Source organism: Papio anubis, unplaced genomic scaffold, assembly GCF_008728515.1.
Source record: "Papio anubis isolate 15944 unplaced genomic scaffold, Panubis1.0 scaffold267, whole genome shotgun sequence".
In the NCBI taxonomy this organism is placed as follows: domain Eukaryota; kingdom Metazoa; phylum Chordata; class Mammalia; order Primates; family Cercopithecidae; genus Papio; species Papio anubis.
Genome location: NW_022162750.1, coordinates 36,108 through 51,374, shown reverse-complemented (window position 1 = coordinate 51,374; position 15,267 = coordinate 36,108).

Here is a 15,267-nt window from a genome sequence, read left to right as displayed (position 1 = left end):
TGCAGGTGCCTGCCACTCGCCTGGCCTTTTTTGTATTTTTTAGTAGAGGCGGGGTTTCCCGTGTGTTGAAAGCCAAGGATGGTCTGGATCTCACAACCCCTCGTGATCACACCAGCCCTCCTCGGCCCTCCCCAGTGCCAGGTTCCCAGGCCTGAGCCACCCGGGCGCTGAACCACCATCTACGCTGTTTCTCCTGAGTGGGTGCAGGGGAGGCCCTCTTGCCCCTCATGCCCTATCTGCCTGTAATACTTCGGATAAACTGTTAATTCCAGGGCAAATATAGAGGAATGTATAAAATGGGACCCTCCTTTATTAGCTGTGGAAATGCATGGAAATACTTAAATATAGTTAGGACATAGGACTAGAGTTTGAAGGGCTCCCTTGACCACATAGCCAAGGACATTTGAGAATGGATAGAAATAATGATAGTAATGAATTATAGCACATTGATGACCCTGAGGAGGAAAGGAGTCCTGTGAGCTGCTAGGTGGGTACACCAGAAATACAGCCAAGGAGAATATGGAAATAACAGAGGAATATTGGAGGGAATCAGCCTTTACAAAGATACCAAGAGTTTTTGTTATGCAGAAGGTAGTTTCATCTCATATACATCTCCATTTGATGACCTGTAATAGTTTTAGCTAAGTGAAGGCATTTAAATATAAAGACATTAAAATGATCTTCACCATGGCTACTTGTTAAAAGAAAGATATAAATTTACAATAGAAAATCTGGGAAGACATCATCTTAATCAGAGATCAAAGTTACTATCTACCAATAATGGTACTGATATCTCAATGCATCCCTTAATACACTGAATGGCTGTCCCATATGCAATTCTTAACAAACTATTGATTTTAAACCATTTAGAAAATTATCTAAATAAAATTACCTGGAACATGCTTTCTAATTTTCTATAATCTTCAAAAAGAAATATCAATTATATGGCTTATTTCAAATTAAAAAGAGATTAAACTCGGCTATATAACCATCACAATGTGTAACTTGATAAAAATTTATTGAATTGAAACAAACGATACAAGAACAGTATCAAGACAGTTGGAGGACATTTGAATAGAAGTTAATAATACATGTATATGCATGTATTTTTGCCCTTAGAAAAATTATTATCATAAGGCTTATGACCCAGTGAAAGTCTGATCTGTACCCACCTCTTGGCCTGGCTGCTCGGCCTTGTTCGCAGGGTTTGGGCTGGGAGGCTGGCACGGAGACGTTTTGGGTTATGGTTTTGGAGTCAGGATCTGGCCCTGGGCCGCGGACCGGTACTGCAGTTAGGGCGTTTGGTTGGGTATTGGGATTGTGTTGATGTTAAATTTCTTAGAATATGACTGTGTTGTAGCTAAAGAGGCTCCCTGCAGAGATATTAGCAGAATATTTAGGAATAAAAGTGAGTAATAACTGCCAAAATATATATCAAATAGTTTCATCAAATAACAAAAGAGAGATAAATTGTTAATAGTTGATAAATCTATGTAGAATTGTGTATAGGTGTTAATTCTATAATTCTTGTATTTCTATAATATAATTTTTAATGTAAGACAAAATGAAAAATATTTCCACCATCTCTTAACTACTACTCTTGTCTCTAGACATTTTCAGCTCTGGATGCTGCCATGTTTTCCATTCACAGTGCTGTAGAGCTAACATTGGCACTTGATTTTTGCAATAATGCACAGACTCTGGCATGTGTGAGGTCACTGGAAGAATTTGCTTGTGTATAAGTTCACAGAACCACTTGTGGATTCTACGTGGCTGAGGTGGGATGCAGTATCTGGACTGGCTTAAACACATCTGTGTGTCTAAAAGTACGTTTGGATGAGTCTCCAAGGCTGTCTTTATGTGCTAACCTGGGAACTGTATTTTGGGATGTTTTTAACTTTTTCTTAAGTGTATGGATTACTTGTCTACTAGTTCTACTGAAGATATAAAACATTCAGATATTACCCATGATTTATGTTTTTGCAGAATCTACTCAAGGAAACAAGCTATATGACAAATAATCCACCAATTCTCCATGAGGATTCTGATGTCAGAATCAATAATAGAGTGACATTCTATTCCCACATTAAAATTTCTGGAAATTTCCCACCATCAAATATGAAACATGATATGTTTTAAAGGAAATGTTATAAATCCCAAGAAGAGCGCTTTTAAAATTTTTTAATTTTCCATTTTTATTTCATTGTTTATTTTAGATTCTGAAATTTGCATATGCAGTTGTTATGTAGGTATATTAAGGTGACACTGAGGTTTGAAGTGATGGATGAAGTCGATTCATGCTTGGTTCGTAAAGCATGGTATCCAATGAAGTATAGTACATCCTCGTATGCACTCCTTTGGTAGTCTCGGTGTTTGTGCTCCCATCTGTGTTCGTGAGTACTGATTCTTGGCTCCCGTTTATAAATGAGGGACGTGGTATTTGGTTTTCTGTTCGGTTTTCTGTTTCTGTGATGAATTTGCTTAGGATGTAGCCTCAGATGCATCCGTATTTGCTGCAAACGACATGATTTCACTCTTTTGCTGCACAGTATTCCATGAGTATGTAATACCAATATTTCTTTATCAAATCCACCCAGTGGAGCGCCAAAGTTGATTGCTTATCTTTCACTATTGTGAATAGTATTACCTGTGTTATGAGGGCATGTATTTTTGGTGTAATGATTTATTTTCATACAGGTATATACCCAGTAATGGATTACTAGTCCATTCAGTGGTAGTCAAAATGATAGTTATTTTATTTACTAAAGAAATCAATGGCTGCACCCACCATAAAGCTGAACTAATTTACATTCCCACTGATAGATGTATACATCACTTCTTTCCTCCTACGTAGCTGAAGCCACTGTATTTTGGCTTTTTGTATTAATCCCATCACTGAGTAGAGATATTATCATTATTTTTATTGGCATTTCTCTGATGATTAAAGTGATATTGAGCATTTTATATATATATTTATTGTATGATTGTCTTCTATTGTGGAAATATCTTTTTAAAGTATGCTAACTTTTCGGCGGATTGATTTTTGCTTGTTGATTAGAGTTTCTGCTTTGAGATCCAGGAGATGGCTTTAAATTGTGTGCAGCCGCAGAGAGCATCAGTTAGGTCACCAGGAGTAGAGTGATTGTTTGTTTGGCCAGCAGTTTCAGGTTATATCTTCCACTCTCCATACCAGGGGAATTTATTAATGTAAATTGCCACAACAGTCCTCTTGTTCTACGTAAATCAAGCAAATAAGTATGAACAAATCTACACTTGCAAGGCACACACAACTTGCAGTCTGGCAGTATCTGGCTGGATAGACATGTCACTTTTACAAGCGAGAGTTTTCATAGCTATTGTATGCAAGACATCAGATTGGTGACAGTTCTTGTAGAGACCATCTACAGTGCTCTCACCTGGAGTTTACTAAAATGAGCATCTGCCTGCAACATCAACATGTAGTCCAGCCTGGTGGAAGGAAACAGCCAGTAATTTAGTAAGTAAGGATGTTGATAGTAGAACCCCACGGCTGGAATTTTGGGCGGAAGGCAGGATTATCTGAATAATGAAGTTCAGTTCGGATGGTTGAGCCTTATTCAGAGGAGCGGTGATTTGACGTTTTGGAGTCATGACTCGGTCTCGTCATGGAATGGATGGTGTCGTTTTCTCTATTGACTGTTGGGTTCTTAGGACCGATGTGGCAAATTTGGGTGTCATGTTGAATTTGAGTCGGTTCTCATTTCATCATATTTTAATCTTTTATTGTGATTTTAAGGAGTTCTTTACTTATATTGTAAAGTTACATTCTACTATCAGATGTTTGATTTAAAATATAGCTGTGCTAAAGCTAAGACCCGTCTGACAACAAATGGAAGAATCGATCAAATAAGTAATTTGTAGTCCAATTGGAACTTGGATAATATCAGTTATAATATCTTAAGGCTAATTAAGTAAACTTTAGAAACAATGCTTAAAAGATACAAAATAAAGCTTCTTCGTGATAATTTAAGAGTATAAGTAAAGGCAAGTGTAATTTTTTTCTTTCTAAGTCCTAAACCACACAAACTATCTTTCTTTCTAAACCAGAACATTTGTCAAGTCTTTTTTTTTTTTTTTTTTTTTTTTTTTTTTTTGAGTCAGAGTCTCCTTCTGTCGCCCAGGCTGGATGGCAGTGGTGCAATCTCTGCTCACCGCAATCTCCACCTCCTGGGTTCACGCCATTCTCTTGCCTCAGCCTCCTGAGTAGCTGGGACTACAGGCGCCTGCCACCTCGCCCAACTAATTTTTTGTATTTTTACAAAATGTGTAACTTGATAAAAAATTTGATGATTGAAACAAAACAGTACAAAAGACAGTATCAAGACAATTGGGGACATTTGAATAAGTTATATGCATGTGTATACATATTTTGCCTTAGATGTATATACCATCGTGTTAGCCAGGATGGTCTCAATCTCCTGACCTCATGATCCACCCGCCTCGGCCTCCCAAAGTGCTGGGATTACAGGCATGAGCCACCACACCTGGCCTGTCAACTCTTATATTTCAGAAATGTGCTTTATTAAAATGACCAGAAAATTAAACATCTTATATTTTAATATTATTGGTAAGTAATTTCCTCAACAACTATTGTCGCCATTTGAAAATCTCAAATATCAACTCCTAAGGCCATATTCCCCCTCATGAAACACTTGGTTTATCTAGTTCTGAGAAAATTTATCAGTCTTTTGAAATACCTTTTTTCTGGCTTCCTATTTTGATGATGCCATTGAGTCTGACCTCTACTTATAATAGCAGAATTGATGGGCACATTCGAGGTCTGAGGAATTTCACACAGGCTTTGAACAATGTGTTTTTCACAAAATAGTACTAGTTTAATGTGAGTTTTGGAGAGGGCCTGGGCCCAGGGAATTACCATCCCCAGGCCAAGGGAGTTACCATCACACTATAAGTATAATTAAAATCGTACTCACATTATTTACTCAGAGAGTCAAAGTATTTTAGTTAGCAAATTTAAAATAAAAATGAGTAGATATACCTAAAGAAAATATTTTGTCAAAGCCACATTCTGACATTTTGCATCTCTAAGGATCTATTTCAATGATTAAAAAAATTCTCACAGGTGCATTACAGGACTGAGGAACATCAGAAGATAAAGTGTACTGCAGGGACAATAGAGAATTCCAGCAAGTACAGATTTCAGCTGTTACATACTTAGCAGCTTTGAGAGGGCACCATCTTTACAAAACATTTGATTTTTTTGTAATTCACCAACCTAAATGGATTTCTGAAAACAGTTATTCCATGAAGTGGCATATTGCTTTGGTTGAAATAGTAATCACTTACACTTTTAACCATAGCCTAACCATATATTCCAGAGTTGCTCTTATGCTGTTTTTATAATATGTACAGGTACAATCACAATGTTGAGAACTATAGTTACTCTATGAAATGTTTTTAAAATAATAATTACTGAGTTATTTTATATCAGATGTTTTTCTAAGAATTTTTCTCTTATGCAGTTATTCTCATGACTATTCTCCTAATTTTACAGATGAGAAAATTAAGGCAAAAAAGGTAAAATTAAGTATCCAATATCATAGAAAATTAAGTAAATCTGCCAAGATCAGAGCTATAATTTGAACTCTAGAACCCACTACCTTAACTACTGGAATAAACTATACTATACTCTAAATGTTTTATTTTCTGTACCAGGAGTGAATTTGTTTAATTATATTTATTCTAGGACAATAATTTAACTAAAATGAAAATACTAAACTAAGGAGAAACTTACCCTGACTGAATATTTTAAGTATGGGATATTAGGGCCACTCATCAGTCATTCAACTAATATTTATTTAGATACGTGTGCTGGGACTGTGATTAAGCTCTGAATGAACGATCTAGAGACAGGCTCTCAAGGGAGTTCAAATTGTAGAACAGGGAGCAATAAAAAAGGAAGCAAGATGTAATTATTTAACTTCAACGCTATGAAGAAAACAAAATATTTATTGTGCATGACAAGAAAAGAATTACAAGAGCCAAGAACAGATGAGATTCAAATTGTGTGTCAAGAAGGTCTTAAAAGAGGTGGCGTTTGACACAGAACTTGTTTGTGAAAAGGAGGCCAGAAGGTCTAATCCAGTGAAAGGGAAGAATGTTGCAGCACAGAAGGGGCTACAAACACAAGAGGAACAAAGGTGCAGGAACTGCTGAGGACAACAGACACTGGAGAATTCTGTGCTAAACTAAGTCACATAACTATTATTTTCAGGAGGCTGTTTTATTCATAATGACACATGTTGGCCTGGCTTCTGTCTCAATGTCATGAAGCCACTCCTAAAACCATAAGTGGAAGATCACCACCTTGTGGTCCACAGGAATTAAAATTTAGGACTTGTAGGAAAATCTCCAATCACCTGGCCAACCTCTTCTTAGAAAACCAGTTGGAGTTGACATAAATTTTCATTAAGAGGAGTTCTTTAAAATTACAATGTATTTTTTTTCCTTTTATGATAACAATCATTAGCAAACAAGTTAAACAATATCTCTATATATTTCTGAACATAAAAACAGGCTAATTGCATAGTCTCTATCTATGCTCCGTTTTCTTTTGCTCATCTATGAAGTTGTAATACAGTATATTTATTAACATATTTATAGTTTATGAGATGATTCATTATACACTCCATCCATCCTTCTTCCACCATTCCATTATATACTATACAAATTTATTATATATATACATATATACCATATTAATTGTGCTACCATTAACCATCATTTACATTAGGTATATTTCTAATGCTATCCCCTCCACCCTCACAACCCCACAACAGGCCCCAGTGTGTGACAGCATTCCCTTCCTGTATTGCAAGTATTCTCATTTGTCAATTCTCACTGCCAAGGTGGCTTATCACTTGGGGTGTTTCAGTTTTTTGTCACTTTGATAGTTTGCTGAGAATGATGGTTTCCCAGCTGCATCTGTGTCCTACAGGGACATGAACTCATCATTTTTTGTAGTACTTAGTGTTCCATGGTGTATATATGCCACATTTCTTAATCGATCTATGTTGATGGACGTTTGGGTTGTTCCAAGTCTTTGCTATTGTAAATGAGTACCGCAATAAACATATGTGTGCATATGTCTTTTCCACAGCAACATGATTTATCATCCTTTGAGTATACACCCAATAGTGGGGGATGAAAGCTTGGTCAGGTAATTGTTCTAGTTCTAGATCCTGAGATGCATGTCTTCCCACAATGGTTGAACTAGTTTGATCCACTGTGGTAGGTGTTCCCCTGCTCCACATCCTCTCTCAGCACCTGTTGTTTTCCACGGCTTTTTAATGATTGCCACCATTCTAACTGGTGTGAGATGAGTATCTCCTTCATAGTTTTGATTTGCATTTTCTCTGATGGCCATGTGATATTAGGCATTTTTTTTTTCATGTCTGTTGGCTCTGCATAAATGTCTTCTTTTGAGGCAATCTGTCATATCTTACTGATGCAGAGTTGTTTTTCTTATAGAGATTTGATTACGGAGTTCTTTTGTAGGTTCCTGGATATTGGCCTTTTATCGTTGTTGGGTGCAGAAATTTTTCTCCCATTTTAGGTTGCCTGTTAACTCTGAGTGTGAGACTTTCTTTTTGCTGTGCAAGAAGCTCTTTAGTTCTAATTAGATCCCATTTGTCCAGTTTTGGCTTTTGTTGCCGTTGCTTTTTAATTATTTTAGACATGAAGTCCTTACCCAGCCTATATCCTGAATATAGTATTACCTAGATTTTCTTCCCTAGGAGGAGTTTTTATGGTTTTTAGGTCTAATGTTTTAACTCATACTAGCCTAAGAGTAGTGAATGAATGAATGAATCAATGAATGAATGAATACATAATTAATGTTCTATGCTCACAAATTTTTAAATAAAATATTTTTTGTTTGTCCATTGATCAGAGCAGCCTAGGATTTGACCAAGTCATCTCAACTTATTTTCAGGCTTATCCATGTATAATTTGAGTCAAGACCTAACTTTGAACACTAAAAGGTTATACTATGTAAACATTTTGTTAATAACTTTTAGCATTGAAAGAGGTACTTTCACTTTCCAAGAATCTATAAAAGCTGTATAGTCAAATGGGTAAGTTTTATATTTTTATTACCACATTTCCTCTTTGGGACTAGAACATGCCTGTGGGAATTCAGTCTTCAAAGAAGCAAGTTTAATTGGACTGAATGCAGCATAGACCTAAATTGTCTTCCCTTAGTGTTTGAATTCATAAACACATGCAAATAATTTCATACACAACACCCAAGGGGTTCTTCTGTTGAGGGAGATAAACATTCTCCCAGAAACTCTAAACTGTTTATATGTGGAAACCTTGGTTTATACAGTTAATACACAGTTTATGTAACTGTTCATATAAACTGTTCAGTTCTTGACTTCAGAATCATTCACTAGAAAAGAAATATTTATTATAGAATCACAGAAATAACTACTAACATTTGAAATTAAAAATACATTCATTTAAAAATTATAGGATTTCTTTTTTTTTTTTGAGACGGAGTCTCGCTCTGTCACCCAGGCTGGGGTGCAGTGGCCGGATCTCAGCTCACTGCAAGCTCCGCCTCCCGGGTTTACGCCATTCTCCTGCCTCAGCCTCCCGAGTAGCTGGGACTACAGGCGCCCGCCACCTCGCCCGGCTAAGTTTTTTTTGTATGGGAGGCCGAGGCGGGCGGATCACGAGGTCAGGAGATCGAGACCATCCTGGCTAACACAGTGAAACCCCGTCTCTACTAAAAATTATAGGATTTCTAAGTAAGGAGGAATTACTAGAGTGAAAGGTACCAAGCCCCCAAATTATAGAATAAGTTTGGAAATAGAGACTGACACCTTAAATTTATGCATTCTGGTATTTTTTTCTTTTCATATTTTCTATTTACTTTAAAAAATAATTTTTCATGAAGAAATTTACACCATACTGAAAAATATAAAGAATAAAAACACCTTAGCTCAAGAAAAGATCCAGAGATAAACATTATCATTTTCAAGGGCATCTTCAGTGACTCATGCAATTTCGAAAACAAGAAAAGTCTTCAAAATTGTTAATCTATTTTAGTGAAGTTTTTAAAAGTAATAATTCTTTAAAATCTATGTATTATTATTATTGACCTTATTTTAGGGGCAGAGTATTTAAATAAAATAATATTTAAATCCTGCCTAATAAAAACTCAAACACTCTTACAAACAAAAGAAAAAACCCAGTCAATAGTCACCTGATTAATGAAACTGTATCTGAATCTCATTTAAAAAATAACACAAGGCAAGTTTTATATCCACTGGGGCCAAATCTGAAATAATCAAAATAATCTGAGGAAGGGAAAGGACATACATTGACGTTTATTCTGATCTACATGCACCAAGTAGAGATTTTACATCTCATTGCCTAGATCTTTCCGTAGCTCTCTTCCCTATCCTCATTCATCCTCAAACAATACTTCAGGGAAAATATATAATTTTGTTGAAGAAACTCACACTCAGAAATAATAAACAAATTCCCATAGCTAGTAAGTGACAAATATGAAATTAAAACACGCTTAACTTCTTCTGGACTTTAAATTCTACTGCCATCCTTCACTGGGAATTGTGAGGAGGAAGGAGAGCACCTGGACAGAGAACTGAGAGAACTTCAATTAAATATTGGAACAACTGACTGGGCACGGTGGCTCGCACCTGGAATCCCAGCACTTTGGGAGGCTGAGGCGGGTGGATCCCTTGAGGTCAGGAGTTCGAGAACAGCTAGCCAACATGGTGAAACCCGTGTCTACTAAAAAATACAAAAACTGGCCAGGCATGGTGGCACATGTCTGCAATCTCAGGTATTCTGGAGACTAAAGCAGGAGAATCATTTGAACCCAGGAGGCAGAGGTGGCAGTGAGCTAAGATGGCACCACTGCACTCCAACCTGGGTGATAGAGCAAGACTCCATTTCAAAAAAAAAAAAAAGTATTTGAACAACAAATCTTTGACCGAATTATTTCTTGTTCCAGTCTTATAAAAACTGCTGCAAATATATTATCCCATGTTTTATTAATTAAATTGTGTATTTATTAACACAAATTGTGTTCTAACTCTATGAGAGCAGATACAGTGCCATCCTCTGTGTTATTTAGTACTCTCTGATCCAGTTCTCAAAGGATATAATACTCTCATAGACCCTGATAACCTGAGGTAATTCTTTCAGGCTTTGTCTTTATCAAGTAACATTTATGATTATTCCTGCCATCCTCACTCAACTCTGTGAGAAAAAAATGACTGTCAGCTTTATTTACAGTTGAGAAACCTAGTTATCAGAGAAGTTAAATAATGTAACCATAGTTGCATAGAGCTAATTACAAATGTGATCACATGTGTCCACCCCTTGCTCCCCAAATTATGACAGAGTCTCTCTCATCCTTAACCTCAATTTTCTGAATTTGTAAGAATAAATATGATGCAAAACTTGAGAGCCTGCTTATTTTCTAAGAAAACAACCATGAAGGGTTATCCTTATTGCACCCATTGGACCTGACTTGGACAGTGTTTAAATTTGGCAGAAATTTGTGTTAGTTCCCTAACTAACTATTGCTTTGTCACTTCTGAAAATCTTGTCCAGGACTGAAAGGTCACTACTCAAGAAAAAAGTAGTAGCAAACACTCTCTCTTTGACCAAACTCTAGGTTTCTCTGAGCCATTTTCTCAAGTAGGCCTTAACTTTGGTCCTATTAAAACTGATGACTCAGCACAAATGATGTTGTCTATGCCCTGCACTAAGAGACTTCAACAAACACTAGCATAGTTTCTAACTGAGCAAGGCAATGTCCCGAGGATGATGATACCCTAAAGTATCCACCTGGGAAAAACACCTGAAAATAGGGTCTCTGTCTCTCAGCTTCTGTGGGAGAGTAGGAGGCTATCTTTGGCAAGTGCCAGTTAGCAAACCCAGATGTCCTGGTCACATGTACCAACCTTCCTTCCTGCTTTTTATAAATTATCACTTCCTTGACTTTCCTCAAGGCCAGCTCACCCACCCTCCCTACTCTTTTACTTTTCCTCTGAAAGTCCCAGTCATCTCTACACAAATTGAGGTTGAGTTCAGTACACACTAGACTCTTTTTTATATTGCAATAACTGATACTGATTAAAAACCTGCTCTTACCACTTTAATTAGTGACCAGATTTGTTTACTTTTGAGAGTAGAAGGAATGGTTTACTGTCCTTATTTATTCATCTCCGGACATACATCTGAATTTAAAAGTAAAGGAGAGATTTTAACTCACAGAGTAGGTGCCTAGTGTATAATTGGGGGGATAAAATATGGGCAAGTATTAAAAATATTTAAGTTAGTTCCTTAGGCATATCATATAGATATCACTTAGAGCTAGCTTTGTCCAGTGGTATATGGCAATGCACTTGTTAATTCATGAAGAGAGGAATATTTCTCTATCAAGAATGTCTCCATCCTAACCTAATGTCTTGCATTGTAAACTTGCTGCAAGATTCCTGCTGAATCCCTGTAACTGCCAACCACAAAGGTGAATTTTGCATGTACAAATGTCATTCAAAGTGACACACGTTACCAGAGAAGTTTAGAGTTTTTCCACCTTTATGTTTACCACCTGTGGGTTTCATTTTAAGCAAAGATTTACTATGAACTATGCGAGTGTCTACTAAAAAAAATTCAAAGCAAGTGTTGTAAACATAGGATTTAAGATGAAGACCTGGTCTAAGTTCGGGCTTTAGAACTTGGTCTTACTACCTGCGACCTTTTGGGCCAATCACCAGACCTCCTCAAATTACAATTTTTCTATCTTCACTGTTTAGAACATCATCATAACTATCTCATAGAATTATTACAAGGGTAAAATATGCGAAGAGTACATGAAAGACTGTATTTAACCTAAGGAGTTGAAAGTGTTCATCCCCAAAGGTGGAGTAGCAGCATTACAAATCTCTGCTATGAGAGTTTGACATTGTGGGTAAAGAAGCTCCTGTCCCTATCTGTCTCTGAAGCTGGACTACCTGGAATTCAACTCCACAGCACATAGCGTGCCACCTAGTTTCTGTGGACAGTGGCTAAACCACCCACACCTGCTGAATGCTCTCTGCATCCCAAAGATGTAGGATGAATAATAGTATATCACAGAGGTTAAAAGTATCAGATGAAATAATTTGGGAAGCATTTAGAAAATGCCTGGAATGTAGAAAGTATCCAAATATTAGCTGATAATAAATGATGATGATGGTGGTGATCATGATGAAGACGACAGCTCCTTCCACTTAATACCCTGAGGGAACCCTTTCTAGCCTTAAGAGTAATAATTGGTAGTTGCTCATTAGAGAACAATACACTTACATTTTAATATTGCGCCAAAATCAAAATTTCTTATAATGAGAAAATATTTTAGGATTTTGCCACGTTTTATCTTTCCATCCCACTTAGTTAACCACATTAAGATGATATAATTGACACAATTAATTTCAATTAGGTATTTCTAATTGTGAACTTACTTAGAGCCATGTAAAACAAGCAGACTCAAAAAAAGAGAAAGGAAAAGAAAATGTTTGTAAACCACAAAGTCTCAGACTTACAGTCAGAGCTAAACATCTGTGATTGTAACAGTTTAGGATGCATTGTGCTTGACTGACTTCAGTCACTGTGTGTGTACTGAGCTACAAAACCCTCACTATGTTGGGTAAAGGTAAATAATTAGATTTTACAAGCTTGCATCTTTTTTTTTTTTTTTTTTTTTTTTGAGACGGAGTCTCGCTCTGCCACCCAGGCTGGAGTGCAGTGGCCGGATCTCAGCTCACTGCAAGCTCCGCCTCCCGGGTTCACGCCATTCTCCTGCCTCAGCCTCCCGAGTAGCTGGGACTACAGGCGCCTGCCACCTCGCCCGGCTAGTTTTTTGTATTTTTTTAGTAGAGACGGGGTTTCACCGTGTTAGCCAGGATGGTCTCGATCTCCTGACCTCGTGATCCGCCCGTCTCAGCCTCCCAAAGTGCTGGGATTACAGGCTTGAGCCACCGCGCCCGGCCTGCTTGCATCTTTTAAAACTCTCATTACACTATTTCTTCATAGTGCTGAATTTTCTTTAGATTCGATGTAAATTTTACTTTAGTAAACAGTAGGTTTAGAAAAATGATGTTTAAAGCATTCAGTATTTTATAAATAGATACAAAGGTGTTTCAAATAATTGATCAAACAAAATTGGAACTGACTGCCTAAGTTTCTGTGTTAAAAAAGGAGCATAAAGTCTCAGAGGCAGAGGACAAAATGGAGATGTCTGTCAGAGGGACGTGGGAATGATCATTGTTATCACTGATTATTTTATATCCCATAATGATTAAATAGGTATTAAGAGGTGTGATAAATTACGAGAGGCAGTACCTCTCAATGTAAATCATAGAAATGAATTTATGATTTCTTCATGTCTACATATAGGGCATACGTTATAATATTTATAAACACTGAAATATTCCCTGGGGGAAGAGCAGAAAGACATAGAGGTACATCCTCATTTTTTCCCAGCAGATATGTATGTTAGATAAACTCTATCTGTACATTTTGCAACATGAAAGTTATCAAAAATATAACACTTCTACATTGGTGAGGGGATCTGATGAAAATCATCAAGAGAGTTAGAGAGAGAGAGAGAGAGATTGAATCCTTTCTCCTATGTCTACCTCCTCTGGCCTAGTCCAAGGTGTCGAGTTGTCTGAAAACACACTTACCACTTGGGTCATTAATACCAGGGAAGCACAGACCCTCCTCAACCTCAACAAGCCATCATGTGAACATGTATACAAGAAGAGATACATACATATATGCCAAAAAAAGTCCCACAAACCAGTTTTTGACAGCTGTATCCCAATGAAGAATGACACTACATTCATCAAAATGGCCAAGTCTCCTCCTCTTTTGCATGCCCCCACAAATTCTGACTTATCCTAAGGTATCATTTTTCTTATATTTTCTGTAATTGAATGCAGTCCTCCTGAAAATTAACTAAATATGTATGTGTTATAAAGGTATATTTATTGAACTCCTGTTTATTTCCAGACAGGTGCTTTATATTAGCAGTCCCCAACTTTTTTGGCAACAGTGACTGGGTTAGTAGAAGACAATTTTTCCACAGATGGGGGGCATGGGTGGAGATGGTTTGGGGATGACTCAAGCGCATTCTGTTTATCATTAGATTTCTATAAGGCAGGCACAACCTAGATTCCTTACATGCTTGGTTCACAATAGGGTTTACACTCCTATGAGAATCTAATGCCAGCAGCTGATCTGACAGGAGCCGGAGCTCAGGCAGTAAAGCTTCCTTGCATGCTCACCTTCTGCTGTGTGACCCAGTTCCTAACAGGCTACAGACCTACAGCAGTCGGTGGCCCAGGGGTTGGAGACCCCTGCTTTATATCACATATTACCTATCTAGTAATCCTGCATGAAAAGCAAGGTGAAAATGTCTTTTTTTTTTCAAAGGAGAAAACTGGGTTTAGAGAAGTTACGTAAAAGTAGCAAGAGGTGGAGTTTGGATTCAAATGCACATCTGTCCAAGGCCTTCACAATTAAGCCACCCTTTATACTTTATACTCTGGGTAAAGTGTTGCATTATGTACTTGGATAACATGAATGAAGAGGATGTGATGCCTAACCTGGACAATCTTCTGTATTCTGCCTTACCTATAGAGTTAAGGTTCTACCTTACCCAATTTTATGTGACAGGCACAAGGGAACTTTCATAGCTTCATGGCTTTCTATAATATGTATTTGTAAAATCACAGATCTACTTCTCCCATGCTTTTACATACCTTTCAAGATGTAATGGAGAAGAAACATCTGGAGAGATTTTCTAAGACATTATTAGCTCAAGACCCAGAGGAGAGTGGTGAATACCTGAGTGATACAGTGGAGACAAAGTAGCCGTGAGGGTTTGAGACAGAGTAGCATAGTCTGTCACAGCCTGGGCTTCTGAAGCATTCAAACATGGGTTCTAATCCCGCTGCTGCTACAGACAAGATAGTCAACCACCCGCACACACACGCGTGCGCACACACACACACAGAAAAACAGAAAATACTCTAATTTTATATTCATAATTATATACACATATTTATGTGATTTAGAAACAGGTTATACTTGTAGTTGATTGCCTCATTGTTGTCATTTTGGAAGAAGGATTACAATATGTTACATGTAGATTTTGTCTATCATACAACTCAAAGACTT